This window comes from Pinus tabuliformis, chromosome 8 (assembly GCF_031772625.1).
Source record: "Pinus tabuliformis cultivar Carrire ecotype Pingquan chromosome 8, CPIR1, whole genome shotgun sequence".
Taxonomy (NCBI): Eukaryota; Viridiplantae; Streptophyta; class Pinopsida; order Pinales; family Pinaceae; genus Pinus; species Pinus tabuliformis.
This window is the reverse complement of record NC_142294.1, coordinates 1,968,269,699-1,968,286,723: the sequence shown is the minus strand read 5'-3', so window position 1 is coordinate 1,968,286,723 and position 17,025 is coordinate 1,968,269,699.

Here is a 17,025-nt window from a genome sequence, read left to right as displayed (position 1 = left end):
TTTCCTTAATTGTAGCATAGTTTACTATTTTTAGCAGTTTTTCGGGTCCTAAACTTCTGGAGTTGTTTTGAGGCCCTAAACGACGTTTTTTTTGGAAATCTACCGCGACCGATTTTTTCTTGAAAATTGTCTTTTCCTTCATAGTCCTCGGAGAGATCTTTCCAACTGGTTATCATGTGCGTCAAACGGAGATAATATGACCAAGTCACAAGCCCGAGAAGTTGGCTGTCCAACTCACCCCAACGGGGCCCATAAACTCTTGGTGTTACATCTCCTCGAGTTAGGGTTTTGGTTGTTTAGTTTTTGCTCTTATTGTTTAATAATAAAAAGGTCCTGGAGCCTCATTGTAAGACAGTTCAGAGGGATGTAGCCGCCACATCTCTTCTCAGAGATAAACTACCATCACCCTAGCTAGTTTATTTCCATTTCTGTTTGTAAGCATATTTCAATATTTTACAGTGATGAAATGAAGTATTATTTCCACTGCATTTCTATATTTATGGTTATCTTTGTAATTTTTTGCGCTCCTGTTTAAATCTGGATCAGTGGTATCAGAGCGGTCTGCTCTTTCTCTGTCTTTCTTTGCATGTCCCCAACGAGGTCGGGATATAAGGAGTTAGGGCTTGAACTGGTCGAACCTTTGCAGGACCAACTTCGCAAATCCCGACGGCCTCCCATGGCGGATGAAAAGAAAGACAAGGGGCAGGAGATCCTATCAAAATCTTGCTCGAAGAGGCCTTCGAGCGACAAAGGAACACGATGATGGACAACTTTGCCCAGATCCTTCAGCAGCTACCCAGGGGCGACACATCTACTTCTAGCAGCTACTCTAGAAGCGCCACACCCTTTAAGGTACAAGTTAACTTTGACATTCTCATATTTGAGGGTCAGATAGATGCAGACGTCGTAGATAAATGATTAAATCTGCTAGAAAGGTATTTTTCTGTTCATGACTTTTTCGCCCGGGAAAAGATTATTTTCGCTCTTCTCAAAGCTGCCCCCCACGTCAAGAACTGCTGGGAAACCTACTGCGTGCAGAAGGATGAAAGTACGACCTCACTTTTTTCAGCCACACCCACCTGGAATTCATTCTAGACTGCCATCAAGGAGTAGTACTACCCTGTTGGAAGCTATGAGGATTAATACATAAAGTGGACTAGGTTGCGGCAGGGAAGGGACCAAGACGTGCCAAATTTTACCAATATTTTCCATACCCTTCGCACAAAGTTGGGTATGAAGGATTTAGAGCAGCATTTGGTACTCAAATACCACAGCTGCCTACACAAGTACATCCAGGAAGAAATAGAATTCTTGAACATCTCCTCACTCGGCATGGCATAGCGATATGTCGTCAAGGTCGAGCAAAAGTTTAAATAGAAGAGGTGAGACTTTGGATCTGCGAATCCGAAGCAAGGGAAAGGTGCCCCCAAACCACAGAACAAAGGACAGAGCCAAGGCGGGACGACCCAGGACAACCCGCCAAAACTGCAAGCAAAGAACAACGCCGCGAAGCCGAAAAAAGACACGAGAAAGTGGTGTGAGTTCCATAAGAGTTCCACGCACAACACAAGTGAGTGTCGGGCCAAGCACTCACTGGTGGCCGAGCTAAGGGTTTCAGAATCAGATGCATGTTTGGACTCTGAGTCAAAACCCAACAAGGGGAATGAAAAGGGAAGCAAATAATCGATGCGGAGCCCAACGCCACCGTTGCCACCACGAAGATCCAGAAGGAGGAACCCGAAGATCCAGAGGAGGAGGAGCGTCTCTTTCACTCCCATATGTGGGTAAAAGGCTCCCTGCTACAGTTCATTGTTGACAACGGGATCCAAAAGAACCTCATTTCGGCAGAGGTCATGAAGTGGCTGGGCTTACTGACCACAGCACATCCACAACCATACACCATCGGGTGGCTTCACCAAGGATGGGATCTTCACGTAAGCCATCAGTGTCACCTTCCATACAACATCAAGCCCTTCACGAATGAGGTATTGTGTTTTTGATGTATCATTAGGACAACCATACTTGTGGAAGCGACATGCTGTGTATGAATCAAGGCCTCATGCTGTTATTGTTACTTTGGGAAATAAGTTGTACATGATACCAGAGGTAGCACCGCCTACCGCCATCTCTTTGGTTACTGCAAAACAATGCAGTAAGCTCATTTCCAAAACTAGAAAGTTTGTTTTCCTAATGATACGCCCTCAAGGGAAGAAGAAGACGGTGGACACAACCTCCAGACAAGGCCCCTCCGCACGACAACTATAGATGGACAAGGTCGTGGAGGAGTACGAGGACATCTTCACATCCCCCGCAGGAGTTCCTCTGCACTGTCAGGTCAAGCACTCCATCGATCTGACCCCAGGTGCGCCGCTGCCTAATGGACCAATTTATCGGCGCTCTGTTCTGGAGAACAATGAAATCAAGAGGAAAATTCAGGAGCTATTGCAAAAAGGTCACATCCGTCTGAGTTCATCACCTTGTGGGAACCTGATTGTGTTGGTACAAAAGAAGGATGGGACTTGGAGACTCTGTATTGACTATCGGGCGCTGAACAAGATCATTGGCCGTAATAGGTACTTGATTTCATGGATTTATGACCTCTTGGACCAACTGAAGGGGGGAAAATATTTCAGCAAGATCGATTTGAAGTCAAGATATCACCAAGTACCAATCGAACCCTCTGATGTGTGGAAGACTGCCTTCAAAGCCAAGGAGGGCCTGTTCGAATGGTTGGTTATGCCTTTCAGATTGACAAATGCTCCTGCAACCTTCATCAGGCTAATGGATGACATCTTGCGGCCATTCACCAACTCATCTTGGATGACATCCTGATCTTCAGCTAGAGTTGGGAAGAGAACCTCCACCACATTCGACAGGTTCTCCAAACACTACGGCAACACAAGTTATGTGCCAATTTGGAGAAATGCACTTTTGGCATGACTTAAGTTCAGTATTTGGGATACATTATTGATGAACGGGGGGTGCATGTGGATCCAGCCAAGATCCAAGTCATTCGGGATTGGCCATCTCCAACCACTCTGACAGAGCTCTGCAGATTTCTAGGTCTTGCCAACTTCTACCGCAGGTTCGTGTTGGGATTTTCTCATATCACTTGGCCCTTGAGTCAAGTCACCAAGGGAGGAGCGAAAGAAAAATTCTTTTGGTTTGAATCTCAACAGAAGGCATTCACAGAGTTGAAATATCGCCTCTGCTCGGCACCAGTGCTCACATTACCAGACTTGCAACAACCGTTTGAGGTCGAGACAAATGCCTCTGACTATGCTATTGGGGCAGTCCTTACTCAACACGGGCATCTAGTGGCATATCACAGTGAGACACTTTCAGACACAGACCGGAAGTATCCCACTTATTACAAAGAGATGTATTCCATTGTGCAGGCTTGCTGACAATGGAAGCATTACATTTTGTGGAAGGAAACAGTTATCCACGCAGACCATCGACCCCTGCAGTTGATACAGACCCAAGGGAAATTGCAGAATGATTGCCATCAGAAATGGTCCACATACCTACAACAGTTCTATTTGAATATCAAGTATAAGAAGGGCAGCACCAATAATGTTGCAGATTACCTCAGTCAACCACCGATCATGGTGTTAACCACCGTGCTCAACTCTTGTGGGCACGAGACTTCTGACTAGCCTCTTTTGTACAAAAGCGACCCAGAATTTGGCCACACATACCAGGCACTCTTGGAGGGTCAACATGTTTCAGATTTTCACCTCTAGGATGCCTTGTTATGCCACCTGGGTCACCTTTGTGTTCCTTCAAGCGAGCGTGCCAAGATGTTTTGGGAAGCACACTACAGTCGAGCTACTAGGCATTACGGGGTTGAGAAAATGGTGGCAGTACTGCAAAAGTATTTCTATTGGCCGAATCTTTGATAGGATGTTAGGAAGTGCATCAGATCATGCACTGCATACGTCATTGCCAAACTGACCATCAAGAAGCAAGGCCTCTATACCCCGCTGCCTACCCCTGGTCGACCTTGGGAATCCATCTCCATGGATTACATGTCAGGCCTTCCTTCTACTAAGCATGGAAATGACTGTGTTTTTGTGGTCGTCGATAGGTTCTTGAAGATGGCTATTATGGCGGCCTGCAAGAAGAATATCACAACAGAAGCCACTGCTAAACTCTTCTTTGAACGAGTGTGGGTACACTTTGGGATCCCACAGTTTATCATCTCAGAATGAGACAACAGGTTCCTCAATACATTTTGGTCCAGTCTCTGGTTGATGTTGGACACCAAATTCACTAAGTCCATAGCCTTCCATCCTCAAACTGATGGCCAGACAGAGGTTGTGAACAGGATGATCGTACACATTCGACGCATGTACAACTCAAAGCATCCACGCACATGGGATAAGAGCCTCCCCTATGTTCAACACAACTACAACCGGGCTCTACATCGCTCGACTGACCACAGCCCTTTTTAGGCGGGCTTGGGATTCCAGCCACTATGTCCCATTGATGTGGCCATGCCATTTGCAGCTACTCGCACAGATTTGACTCATGTCCAGTCCGAAACAGATAAGGAAAACAACTTCATTGAGCACATCCAACATATTCGCCAGCAGGTCCACGACATTCTGGAGAAATCAAATGCCAAGTACAAGCAGCGACATGATCAACATCAAGTGCGACACAAGTTTTAGGTGGGCGACAAAGTCTGGTTGCATTTGCAAAAGGAACGCCTTACTGGAGCCTATTGGAAACTTAGACCACTCCGATATGGTCCCTACACCATTACGAAGGTTGTGGGAGACAATGCATTTGAGCTCAACATTCCCCCATTCCTTGGCCTGCACCCAGTGTTCAATGTGGACTGCCTTCGGCCATACTTCCCACCATTACTAGACACATCCGACATTGCAAAATAGCTCACACCCACAAAGTTAAATTCAGATTGCATGGAACAAGCTGCAACTGATTGGATCATAGACACACAGATCAAGCACAATCGCCAGCAAAATATCCAACTGTATCGAGTTGTCAAAGCAAGCCAACTCCTTCACCAGGGCAAGTGGCTCACCAGGGACCAAGTTTAGCAGAACTTTCCTCATCTCATGGAGGAGCTCAACGCAATGGGGACCATTGCTTCCTAAGGGGGGAGGAATGATCCAGGTGGATGTTGGTGGCCACCCATCAATTCCACTTGGACCCCCATCATTTGCTTCTTTTAGTTTTTCAGTTTCCTTAATTGTAGCACAGTTTACTATTTTTAGCAATTCTTCGGGTCCTTAACTTCCGGAGCCGTTTTGAGGCCCTAAACGACGTTTTTTTTGGAAATATACCGCCAACGATTTTTTTGTCTAAAATCGTCTTTTCCGTCATAATACTCGAAGAGATCTTTCCAATGGGTTATCATGTGCGTCAAACGGAGATAATATTACCAAGTCACGACCCTGGGAAGTTGGCTATCCAACTCACCCCAATGGGGCCCATAAACTCTTGGTGTTACATCTCCTCGGGTTAGGGTTTTGGTTGTTTAGGGTTTGCTCTTGTTGTTCAATAATAAAAAGGCCCTAGAGCCTCATTGTAAGACAATTTAGAGGCATGTAGCCGCCACATCTCTTCTCAGAGATAAGCTACCATCGCCCTAGCTAGTTTATTTCCATTTCTATTTGTAAGCATATTTCAGTATTTTACAGTAATGAAATGAAGTATTATTTCCACTGCATTTCTATATTTATGGTATCTCTATAATTTGTTGTGTTCCTGTTTAAATCCGGATCAAGGGCTCAGTCTATGTCCCTAGCCACTAAGAGTGTGCAATGCGCAGTCTCTCCTAGTACACTACCTAGGATAAATTGCACATTGTGCAGTCTTAAGCCACAAGCTTCATCCCTGGCTGTTGGGACCATGTAGTGCGTAGTTCCCACAGGTATCCATTCCCTCTTACTATTGAAAATTGCACAATCCCTCTCATCAAATGTCTGGTTTGCTTCTTGATCATGCCTTGAAAGTAGATTTGCTAAAGACTGATATTTGGTTGCCATGAGTGTCTTTCTTGTCCCACATGTACCCCAAATGTTGAGCACCTCTCTACAAAAGTCATTGTTACCATGGCACCAAAGGGAGCTACTTCAAAAGAGACCATTGAAAGAAGTACTAAGGAAGAAGTTGAGCAAGCGCCAGTTAACTTTCCAATATATGCGGACACTCAACTATTTATAGAAAAGGAGTTAACACTAACATGGCAGCAATTTAGCAAAAGCCAGCAATCCCGTACAGGATAAGGGAAAGAGAAAGGTTGCTTATAGAATAGAGGGAGAACAAAGATGCAGGGAGAAAGAGGATTCAATAGATTTATGTAAGAAACTTTGGCAACAGAAGAAAAGAGGAAGTAGAGGATACAAAGAATGGAGCGGAGGAAGAGAGAAAATAGAGCTTGCAGGAAGGAGAACTAAAGGTGTAGAAAAAATAACAGGAACAAAGAAGGAGAGAACAGGAGGAGAAGCAGAAGCAGGAAGAAGAAGAAAGGCAGGGGGAAATGGAAAAAGAAACAATGTCGATTCAGGTTCAAGAGCAAGAAAAGAACCAACCAGTAGCAAAGGGAGAGAGAAAACAGATGCAGGATCAGGACCTTGCTCATTAGGTTGAAGACTCAGTTGAAGTGACGAACACAGAGTTGGAACCAGAACCATAGGATGAATATGTTGACCCGATGCCTAGTGCACCACAGGTCACCGTTCAGTCTCCATGACCTCTAGCTGCAGATTTAGGCCCTAGCGAGGAAGGGGACATAGTTCCTCTTGATGATGATCTGGTAATGGATGTATACAATCTGTCATATAATGAACTTCAGAAGAGGATTGTATAAGTGCGGAGAAAGGATTTTCCAGATGATCATGCATCACCTGCATTCATTAGAGAAAGGGTGATAGTGGTGGACACTAGCAAAGATCCAAATGCCATTACCAAAGCCAACTTGGCCTTCTTGGGTGCGATAAGATCAAACACTCAGTGTTTGACTACTAGGAGTAATAAATTGGTATATAATCTACACGTTGTCTAGAAAGAGATAGAAAAACTCCATACAACAGCGCAAAATGCAGCTTTTGCACAAGTCTACTTGGAGGAAATAAGAGCAACGATACTTGGTGAAGTATCGACACTTGGAGAGACCATGCGGGACCTCTATGAGGAGCTCACAACCATACATAAGGAATTTGTTCTCTTGCATGGTTTGTAGCAGCAGAGCAGAGACTTTGTCAAAAGGAATGTACAAGCTTCCATTATTGTTGTGCAGGAATGGGCAATGCGATACAAAGGGCCCAAGGGGCACCACTTAAGTTACCAAAGAAAATGAATCCACAGGTAGAGCTGGAGAAAGAAAGGGTTCAAATATTGATTCAGAACAACAAATCATGTCACCTAGTTCATTGGAAGTATTTAAACCTCATATGTACAGTTATACAATAGTTTGGATGTCTTGGTGAATGCACACAAGATCCCATCAGTTGGTTCGCTCACAGAAGCTAAACCTAGGAACCAGGTCATGCAGGAGATCAACGAGTACTTCGAGCAATAGAGACAGATTGGCACTAAGGAAGATTTGGAGTTGAACAGATAGAACATGTAGAACTACATTGGTGGTCTTATCCAGATTAGAACAATGTTTCTCATGGTTCAGAATGAGGTTGAAACTAGCTCCAAGTCATTGTACCTAGTTGCCATGGAGGCTAGAGTCCGCTTCCATCCAAACACCATTATTTAGTTTGGGGATGTCATCGTATAGTACAGAGCTTAGCACCGATATGTTGCCGAGAAGCATCAAGTGGAAGTTGTTGAGCTAGAGTTTTCCCAAACTCACGCATCATAGTGTTGTGTCTTGGTAGGTTGTCAAGTTGTCTTTGCCCTATTTTGTGTTATATGGGTACAAGTCTAAGTTGTAATATTATTTGTAATTATGTTGTAAGTGAAATTCCAATTGTCAATATTGAAGAATGTAAACTTTGAAACATGGACTGTACTGAGTACCCATAATTTTGAGGTAGAAAAAAATCATTTGATTCTGAAAGGTGCTGATTCAGAATACACCTTTTTTTTGGAGCATATTTTTAACACTTTAAATTTTCTTATGTATCAAGTATGGATAATTTTTAAAAAATGTTAGTGATTTTCATGCTAATTTTGAAAAGTGTTGATGCGGTGTCAACCCCTTTCTTTAGAGGGTTTTTATTTTACAGTTTAAATTTTCTAATGTATTAAGTGTGCATAATTTTTTTATATATATATTGGTGATTTTCATGTAGATTTTGAAAAACATCAATAATATTTTTCAAGCATATTTTTCACACTCTAATTTTTCTTATATCCCAAGTATACATAATTTTTTTATTTTTTTTAAATGTTGATTATTTTAACTTGTTTCAAGTTGTCTTATTCCTCTTCATGTTTTTCATCCTAAGATATTTGGATTTTAAGGGTTTTCCAAATTTCTTCATTTTGCTTTCCTTTGCAATATCTTTTATAATGAATTTTTTTTTTTTTTTTTTTTAAGTTAAAAAAAAAAATATTTTGAGGTTAGGTTTATTTTTTGTTTTTTTTTTTTTTTTTTTAAATATTGCAATAAACATAAAATAGTTGTCACTAAAAAATAATAATTTTTAAAAATGGACAAAAAGTACACATTTTGCATATAGATATAATTTAAAAAGTATGTATTTTAGGATATTTTCGCTAAAAATGACATGTTAAATAAAAAATTTTATGGAAATTTTGAATAAAAAATATTGGAAAAATAACAAATTTTATGAATTTTATATAAAAAAAAATGATGACATTTGAAACATAAAAATTCCAAAAAAAAAAGATTAAGATAAGATTTTAAATATGAAAAATAAAAATAAAACATACAAATTTAAAAAACAATAAAATCAGAAAAATAAAAAATATAAAAATATAAAATACAATTAAGTTATAAAAAACCATTAAAAATAAAGGAAGAATAAAAAAACAAGCAAGCAAACAAGCAAACGTTGAAAAAAATAATAAAATAAAAAATATATTAAAAAGAAAAAAGTAACCATTTAAAAAAATCCATACATAATAATAATAATAATAAAACATTAAATATAAAAGTTTTAAAAAAATACACATTAAAAAATATATTATAAAAATAGTTTAACAATTTTAACAAAAAAAAAAAATTGTGCCCCTGGGCAGGCTCAAGCTGATCCTCAGAATCAGATTGAGTCGTCACCGGATTCCGAGAATTGGCGTGAGCACGCCCAGGGTGGTCGTCGCTTGGGCCCTTAGGTGGGCTCAAGCCTTAGAATCGGCCTGAGCCCTCTTAGGGGCTCGAGCGGTCGCCACTATCCAGGGTGGTATCTGCTCGGGCCCTTGGGTGGGCTCATGCTGATTGTCGTCGTTCGAGCCCCTAGGTGGGCTGATGCTGAGTCTCCCCACTTGGGCCCCTAGGTGGGCTCATGCCGATTTTTGAGAATCGACATGAGCTTGCGAGGGTGGCGACCGCTCTGACCCCTATGCAAACTCAAGGCGATTCTTAGAATCGGCCAAGCGCTCAACCTGATCATGAGAATTGGCTTGAGCTCGGTTAGGGGCATGAGGGGTCGCCACCCCTGGTGGGCGGAGTTGCGTGTAGCTCCACCCGCCTAGGGTGGTGACCCTTCAGGCCCCTGGGAAGGCTCAAGCCGATTTTGGGAATCGACTGCGGGCTCATTCTAATTTTGAGAATCAGGTTAGCTCGCTTATGGCCCTGGAATGCTGCAAAAAAAAATAATAATAAAAAAATCAATAATTATTATTATTTTTTTTTTAATTTTAATTAATTTTATCTTTTATTTTTATTTTTTAATGTTTTTTTGTTATTTTTATTTTTTTATTTCTTAGATTTTTTAAATTTAATTTTTTTAATGATTTTTATTTTTTATTTTTTCTAATTTATTTAAATTTTGTTTATAATTGTTTTTTTTAAATGTTTTTTTTGTGGTTTATATTTTTAATTTTATTATTATGAATTTTTTTTATTAATGTTTTTATTTTATTGATTTTTTTAAATGTGTTTTTTAATTAATGTTTTATTTATTTGTTTTAATGTTTTTTTATCTTGTTTGTTTTTTTTAATTGTCCGAAAAGTGTTATTTATTTATTTTTCTTTCTTTTGTTATTATTTTTATCTAACTATGTTTTTTGAATTTTTTTTTAATTTATATATATATATATATTATTTTACATAGTTTAATTTTGTTTTTTTTGTTTTACATTTTTATGTTTGGTTTTATATTTTTTGTATTTTTTATATATCTTTATATATTTGATTTCTTTTTTGTCATTTTTTGTCATTTTATGTTTTTTTTAATATATATTTTTATTTGCTTTTTATTATTTTCTTAACTTTTAGTTTTTTTTTTTTCATTGTTTTAATTTTAATTTTTTTTGTAAATTTTTGTTTTCATTTTTCTTTTGAAATTTAAGGTTTTTTGGAGTCATGATATTTTATCTTTTACGCAATTGTTTGAAAATGTTGAAAATTTATCATGAACAAAAAAAAAGCTATTTCAGCATCATCACTTTTCGTTTTCAAGATGTTTTTTCCACGAAAAAAATTGTTTTTCACTAACATTTAAAAAAAAAGTTGAAATGTTACTCTAGAAAGAAAAAAAGTTATTCCAACATCAATACTTTTCTTTTTCGTGTTGTTTTTCATGTTTTTTTTGCTAGAGTCCTTGTTTTGAGTTTACAATTCATGTTTCAAAGTTTACATTGTTATTGGAATATGAAGAGTCGCGATGTAATGTAATGAGTTTCTAAAGAAGTTGAAGAGTCATAAGGGTAGTCAAAAGGTCACAAAGGGGAGTTGAAGAGTCACCCCCCCTTGTTATAAATAGAACCTCATAACTCATGCAAGAGGCTTTTGGGAGCCAAGCCTTTGGCTTTGACTTAGAAGGAGCTTGGGAGTATTGTGAAAAGCCCTGGCTTCTCTGTAGCGTAGAGCGTGCATACTTGTTTGGAGGAGCAGGTGTTCTTGACTTTAATGTTCCACTATTGGGGCTAGTGGTCCATCAATGGTATATGTATGAATGAAATTTTACTTATAATAATAAAATCAGAGTTGACATGTTTTCATGCATATGTTCTAAAAATAGTAGGACTATTCTTATTATATTTACAATGTATGTTATATAAACTACGTTTATGCTTATGAAATATTTTGTTTTCATTTGTATGAATCTTGTTGAATGCATGTTGTTGTATTAATTCATCACTTTAACTTGTGGATTATTCCACATCTTAGCCTGTGATGTCATTATGCTCATGTGTTCCTTTCCAGCTGTGTAGTATTATAGGCTTCCAAGGTGCTCACTTCCTTTTCCCTTCATGTGTTGGAACCTTCATACATCACACTTGACTTTCTACAGGGTCACACACTTTCTCTCACCAAAGTTACTGTACTTCACTCTACCCGTTTTTGCAGTCAAAGAATAGCATTACCACCCATTGCTGGGACACCTAGGGCCAAACGGTGTGAGTTCTAGTCGAGACTTCATATCGCGGAGATCCCCTTAATGTTGGCGGGTCTAACACCGTGATCATTTCCGGCGCCAGAAGGAGGCCCGAGGGCCATATTACAAGTTCAGCCCTTGAAGATTGTTTTGAATTTCCGCACTCATCTAATTACTTCTTCCACAATCATAATCCCGACATGTTTTTCCAGGAAACAAAAGACTGAAAGTGTCGGTGAGTATCACAGATGACTTGTCAACTCTCAGATTCGATGGTGAGGTTGAAACAACCTTATTTGAGCATGTTGCTCGTTTTCTTGAAATATGCATAGAAAACAACATCCACTATGAGGATGTTGGTTGTAGGTTATTCATTGTCACGCTTGAAGGGCGCATAAGGGAATGGTGTCGCATATTACCTGATGCCTCTATACACTCTTTCGAACATCTTGTCACAAAATTGTTTCGCGCTTTTGATATGTATGATTGTAAACGTTTCTGCAAGAAAATTTTGTAATTGCAAAAATCACCTGATGAGTCACTGCATCACTTTCACAATCATTTCATGCATTTTTGTTTTAAATTTCCTAAATATGAAGTTGATTAGCCTTTCTTGTCACGAATATTTCAATATCTTGTTCACAGTTTCGAAAATCCACACAAGCTTGAATCCTTCGAACTACTCCCAACATACCTTTGTGTTAGAGCTTCTAAATCTAGGATGGACAAGGTTGTTGTTCCAAGTGACCATCCATTCCCTTCTCATCAAATAGCTTTGGTTCCATAGGTTGAGGTGGGAGAGATTGAGAATCCATTTCCTAATCTATGACCATCTTATCCCACCCCACATACTCAAAATCTCAGCGTGGGTTTGGATTGCAAATCTGATGGTTACGATGAAGTGTTATCTCCTCTTCCTCCTTCCTTTGGTTCCTATGATCCTCCAGATTGTGAGTTTTTGCATTCACCTGTTTTGAATCTCTCTTGTGATGTTCATGAGGATCAAGTGTTGGATGGCGTTGTTGTTAAGTAGCCAACTTACAATATAATTCACGAGGATTATGTGTGGGATCCCATAGCCGAACAATAATCTGTGACAAAGGATGATTTTTTTCCTTCCACACCTCTCCTTCATCATCCTGAAATTTTCCACGATTCTTTCATTCCTATTGAATCCTGTGAAAATTAAGTTTATGATGATGTTACTACTTCCAATCATTCACACAACATGTGGGATGTCAGTTTTTCATCAATATGTGGAGAGGATGAATCTTCTACTATTGATCTTCCCAATCTCTCATCTCATATTTTTGAAAACTTAGAGGGTGAAATTTATCGTTTTTCATCTTCCCCTCTTTGCAATTCATTAGATCATGATGATTCCTCCATCTGTGATCTTGAACTTTCTAATTGTGGCTTTCATGACCTCTTCTTTGATTTATTTGGTCAATATTTTGATTTTTCCATTGTTGATCTTTCCTAGCCATCGATTTGTGACGATCTACCTTCTAATGAGTTGGAACTACCCCAAGATGTCGAGGTACTTCATCCTGAGCTAATGGTTATGTCATGTTCTCATAGTCTTGAGGTCAGTTCCACTTCCAATCAGAAAATTGTTGAATATTTTGAGGCTCCTCATCACTCTATCACACCTATTGAAAATCAAATTATCTTACAATTTTCACATCCTCCAGATGTATTACACGATCCTATTGCTCATTCATCTGAGGAGTCATACGTCGAGAGCACTGTTGCAAAATGGAAATTTTATTCTTTCTTTATGTTCGCTCATCTTCGCAGTTTGAGAGTTTTTTACTGCATGTCTTTGACTCGCAGTTTGTTTAAATGCCATGGTACGACTGCAAAATGACTTTCATGCACTTTTCATTTTTACCTTTTTGCATGTTCATTCATACTTCGAACATTTTGGTTTGTATTATCTTATCCTTTTTGTTTATTATTTTTCGTGTATATTTTTCTTGACATACATCCCCTTGCCCACATAGGCTAGCCAATGTGCCGATGGCTGCATTGGAAGTATCACTTCACGTGAGTCTAGATTATGCTATGTTTAGGTTAGGAGTAGGAGTAGTTTCTCTTTTCTTTGTTGTTTCCTTTGATTTTCTTTCACTTCATTTCTTTCTATTCCTTTGTTTTATTTTCAGTTATAGGTTAGCTTTCACATGAAACCATGTTTGGTTTCTGAAGAAAGTATAGTGAAATCCAAGAGGAAGTTGTGTTATTATCAACACTTGGTGTTCTTTCTATTCACTCTCTTTGTGTAAATAGTGCATTCTTTTAGTCTATGATACTATGATCTAAAATACATTCCTTTTGGATAAAGTCACATTGAAATCATGATGCTTGCACTTTTAATTAGTACCGCCTACTCTAATCGGACTTCTAGTTTTCGGTTAATCCTTGTCAACTAAGTAAAGTAGAGTAAGGAGGGGAGGAAAACATTAACAAGTATGTCAGAGGTATATATAAATATCCGTCTCTGAAGGGATAACCTCTTATTCTCTTAATAATTCAGGATCCCTCTTCCACCCCCATGAAATAAATAAGTGCCTATGCATATTTCTTTGAACAATAAAAATGAAAAAAATGAAAAATGAAATAAAGGGCGAAAGAAGAGAAAGGCTTGTTACACAAAGAGGTGAAGTAAGCAACTTTGCCAAGGTATTGTCCAAGATCATTGGCAATGGAAAAATGTTTGTGTTCCTGAAGTGACTTCATCAGGGTACTGTCTAGTCCTATTGGTGGCGAAGAAACACCAGAGATGAATACTAATACTCTAACATTTTCTTTTACTTGTGCATTTATATACTCCTCATCCCCAATCGAAACAACTCAATTTGACTTGGCTTGGTATGTGTGCTGCCGATAAAGAGAATGGTAGGGACTATATCTTTAACTCAAGCTAAGTGAAGAAGTTGCGACAATCAATAAACTAAAAAATTCTTCCAAAAGAGTTAGACCTGTTTTGAATGAAACCATATCCATACAGAGAGTTGGAGTTCTACCAATGTGTCTCCAGTGTTGTAGCGGCTACAACCACCCTCCAAAATTTTTCCTATGCTTTGATTTTGGAGCCTTCATTCATATTCATAGGAGCTTATATTGTATTGATTTAGGTATTCATGTTTTGAATAAGACTTATCTTTTTCATTTGTGTTTTTTTTTTTCTCATTTGTTTACTTGGTTGATTTTTCTAAGTCACAAGCTAACCTCTTGACTTGGTCACACAACCATTTTGGGCTTGCCTCCAGAAACTGTGCAATCCTTGAAGGTAGTCAACCTTGATTATTGTAATTACACGGCTCATACTGGCAGTCAACCTTGAGCTCAGAAATTGTGCAGTCATGGAAGGAACCCCAACATCGAGCCTAGAAAATGTGCAATCACTCATTGAGCTCAGAAACTGTGCAGTGCACTGAGCAAAAATGTTGCCCAGTTCCCCAGAATTGCACAATCTTTCGCGGTAGCGTGCATGAGAAGTTTCCCTAAAAAAGTAATAAAACTAAAGGGAAAAAAACATCCCTAGGAAATAAGGATCCATTATTAGTTTTCTAAAGGTGGCACATTTCTATTTTAAGAAGTTTCTGCCAAGTGTCATTTTTTCCTTGATTTTAGGTATGCACGACATATAATATAATTTGCTCAAATCTAGTTAACCGACACCTCTAGATCTCATTTACACATTTGATCTTGTATCTCTAGTATTCATAAGGAGATCAAGGAACCTTCGGTGCAGTCATCATAGCATTTCCGGGTGAGTTTTTCTTTTATCATCTTTTGTCATTTTTTTGTCGGTTTTTGTCGTTTTGCTTGTGTGAGTGTTGTTTTGCTTGTTTCTCTTGATGGTTGTTGGAATTTAAACTTATTTTATCTTTTAGAAGTGTTTTTCTAAGTTTTCATTTTCCTTTCGCAAGTGTCACATCAATTTTCTTATTTTTTGACCAATGGTCGCCATTGCGACGACTCTCCTCACCGATTTGATTTTATTCCCATTCATTCTATTTCTACACATGATCTATCATGATTCATTCACACTTATCTAGATATGCACTCAAGCTCACACCAACACTTAGATCTACTCATTTTTCACACTTCCCTTGAGCAGATCTACACTCTCCTTTGCTCGTTTTCACTTTGCCCAGTTAGGCACTGCGCAATTCTAAGGCTCAAGCCAAAAGCTTGGCCTCTAGAACTACATAAACCATAGTACATGTTGGCCCAACTATGCATTGTGCAGTTCTAGGGCTCAACCTACTTCCCTAGCCGCTGAGACTGCGCAATGCGCAGCCTCTCCTAGTCCATTATCGAGGCTGAACTGTGCATTACGAAGTCTCAAGCCACAAGATTCATCCTTGGCGGTTGGGACTACATAGTGTGAAGTTCCCACAGGAAACTTCTCCCTCTTGTTGTTTACAATTGTGCAATTGGTGGGCGCGGGATCCCTCAAGGGATGTTTTGGGGCTTAGAGCCCAGATTGTGGTCCAATTTTGTAATTCCAATGTAAAGACTCTGCATTTTGTGGGCACGTAGCGCATAGTTGTTAAAGATTCATAGGGTTTTCCACCCTTATTTTGATAATTTAATGTCGGCTGTAGAATATCTACCCATGGTTCGCGGACCATGGGATTGTATAATAGAGTGAAGCTCTAAGTAGTTAAGACATCAATAGAGAAGATCGAATAATGAAGATATGATGTATGCGAGATAGCTCTGAAGTGTAAGTCTAAGTTTTGGGTCGTAGCATAGGTAGAGGCTCTGCAGCTGAGTGCGCAGAGGCCTAGTAGTCCGCAGCTGAGTGCACAGACCCCTATAGCTGAGTGCATAGGGAAAGTCGAGTCTGTAATCATCTAGAAGTATTAATAAAGAGAAGTTTCTGTCTTTTTTGTGTAATTATTTCATGTTTATGAATCTGTTATATTGGGTATGAATTTCACTTCTAATGCTTATATGATGCACGACTGTGTATAATTTTATTGGTTAAGTGAACAAAAGTAAGAACATATGATTACGCAAAGCTAACAAAGGTCTGTTAATAAGACAAGTAAGATACTTAGCATAGTTCAGAAAATATCACAGTCGCTGCCCTAACAATGCAAAAGGACTTCATCCCCTGGTTAGGACTGCGCGAAAACCGATTGTAACAGATCACGAAGGTACTAAAGGGTTGAATAGAGTGCGAAGCGACCTGTGTGAAGACAGGTATCGTTGGAATAAACCGACATCACAACCACCTCAAGGGTGTGGAAACTTGGTTCCAGCATCCCCCCATACTGCCTTGGGTGAGACTTCATTCCGCGCTCTGCGAGCTAATGCCGAAAGGGCCAGTAGTGTAGTGATTTGTTTGGCTAACTAACGCTGAACCTCGGTCAGGCCCCCATAAGCTAAAAAATGGTTCTGTTGTTGGGACCAGAATTTGCATAAGATATGTGTGATGTTGTATCATTGGAATCCAACTAAGAAAGAAATCGAAGGATGGTTGGATAGAAGAATTCACAAGTTCGCGGCGCAGAAG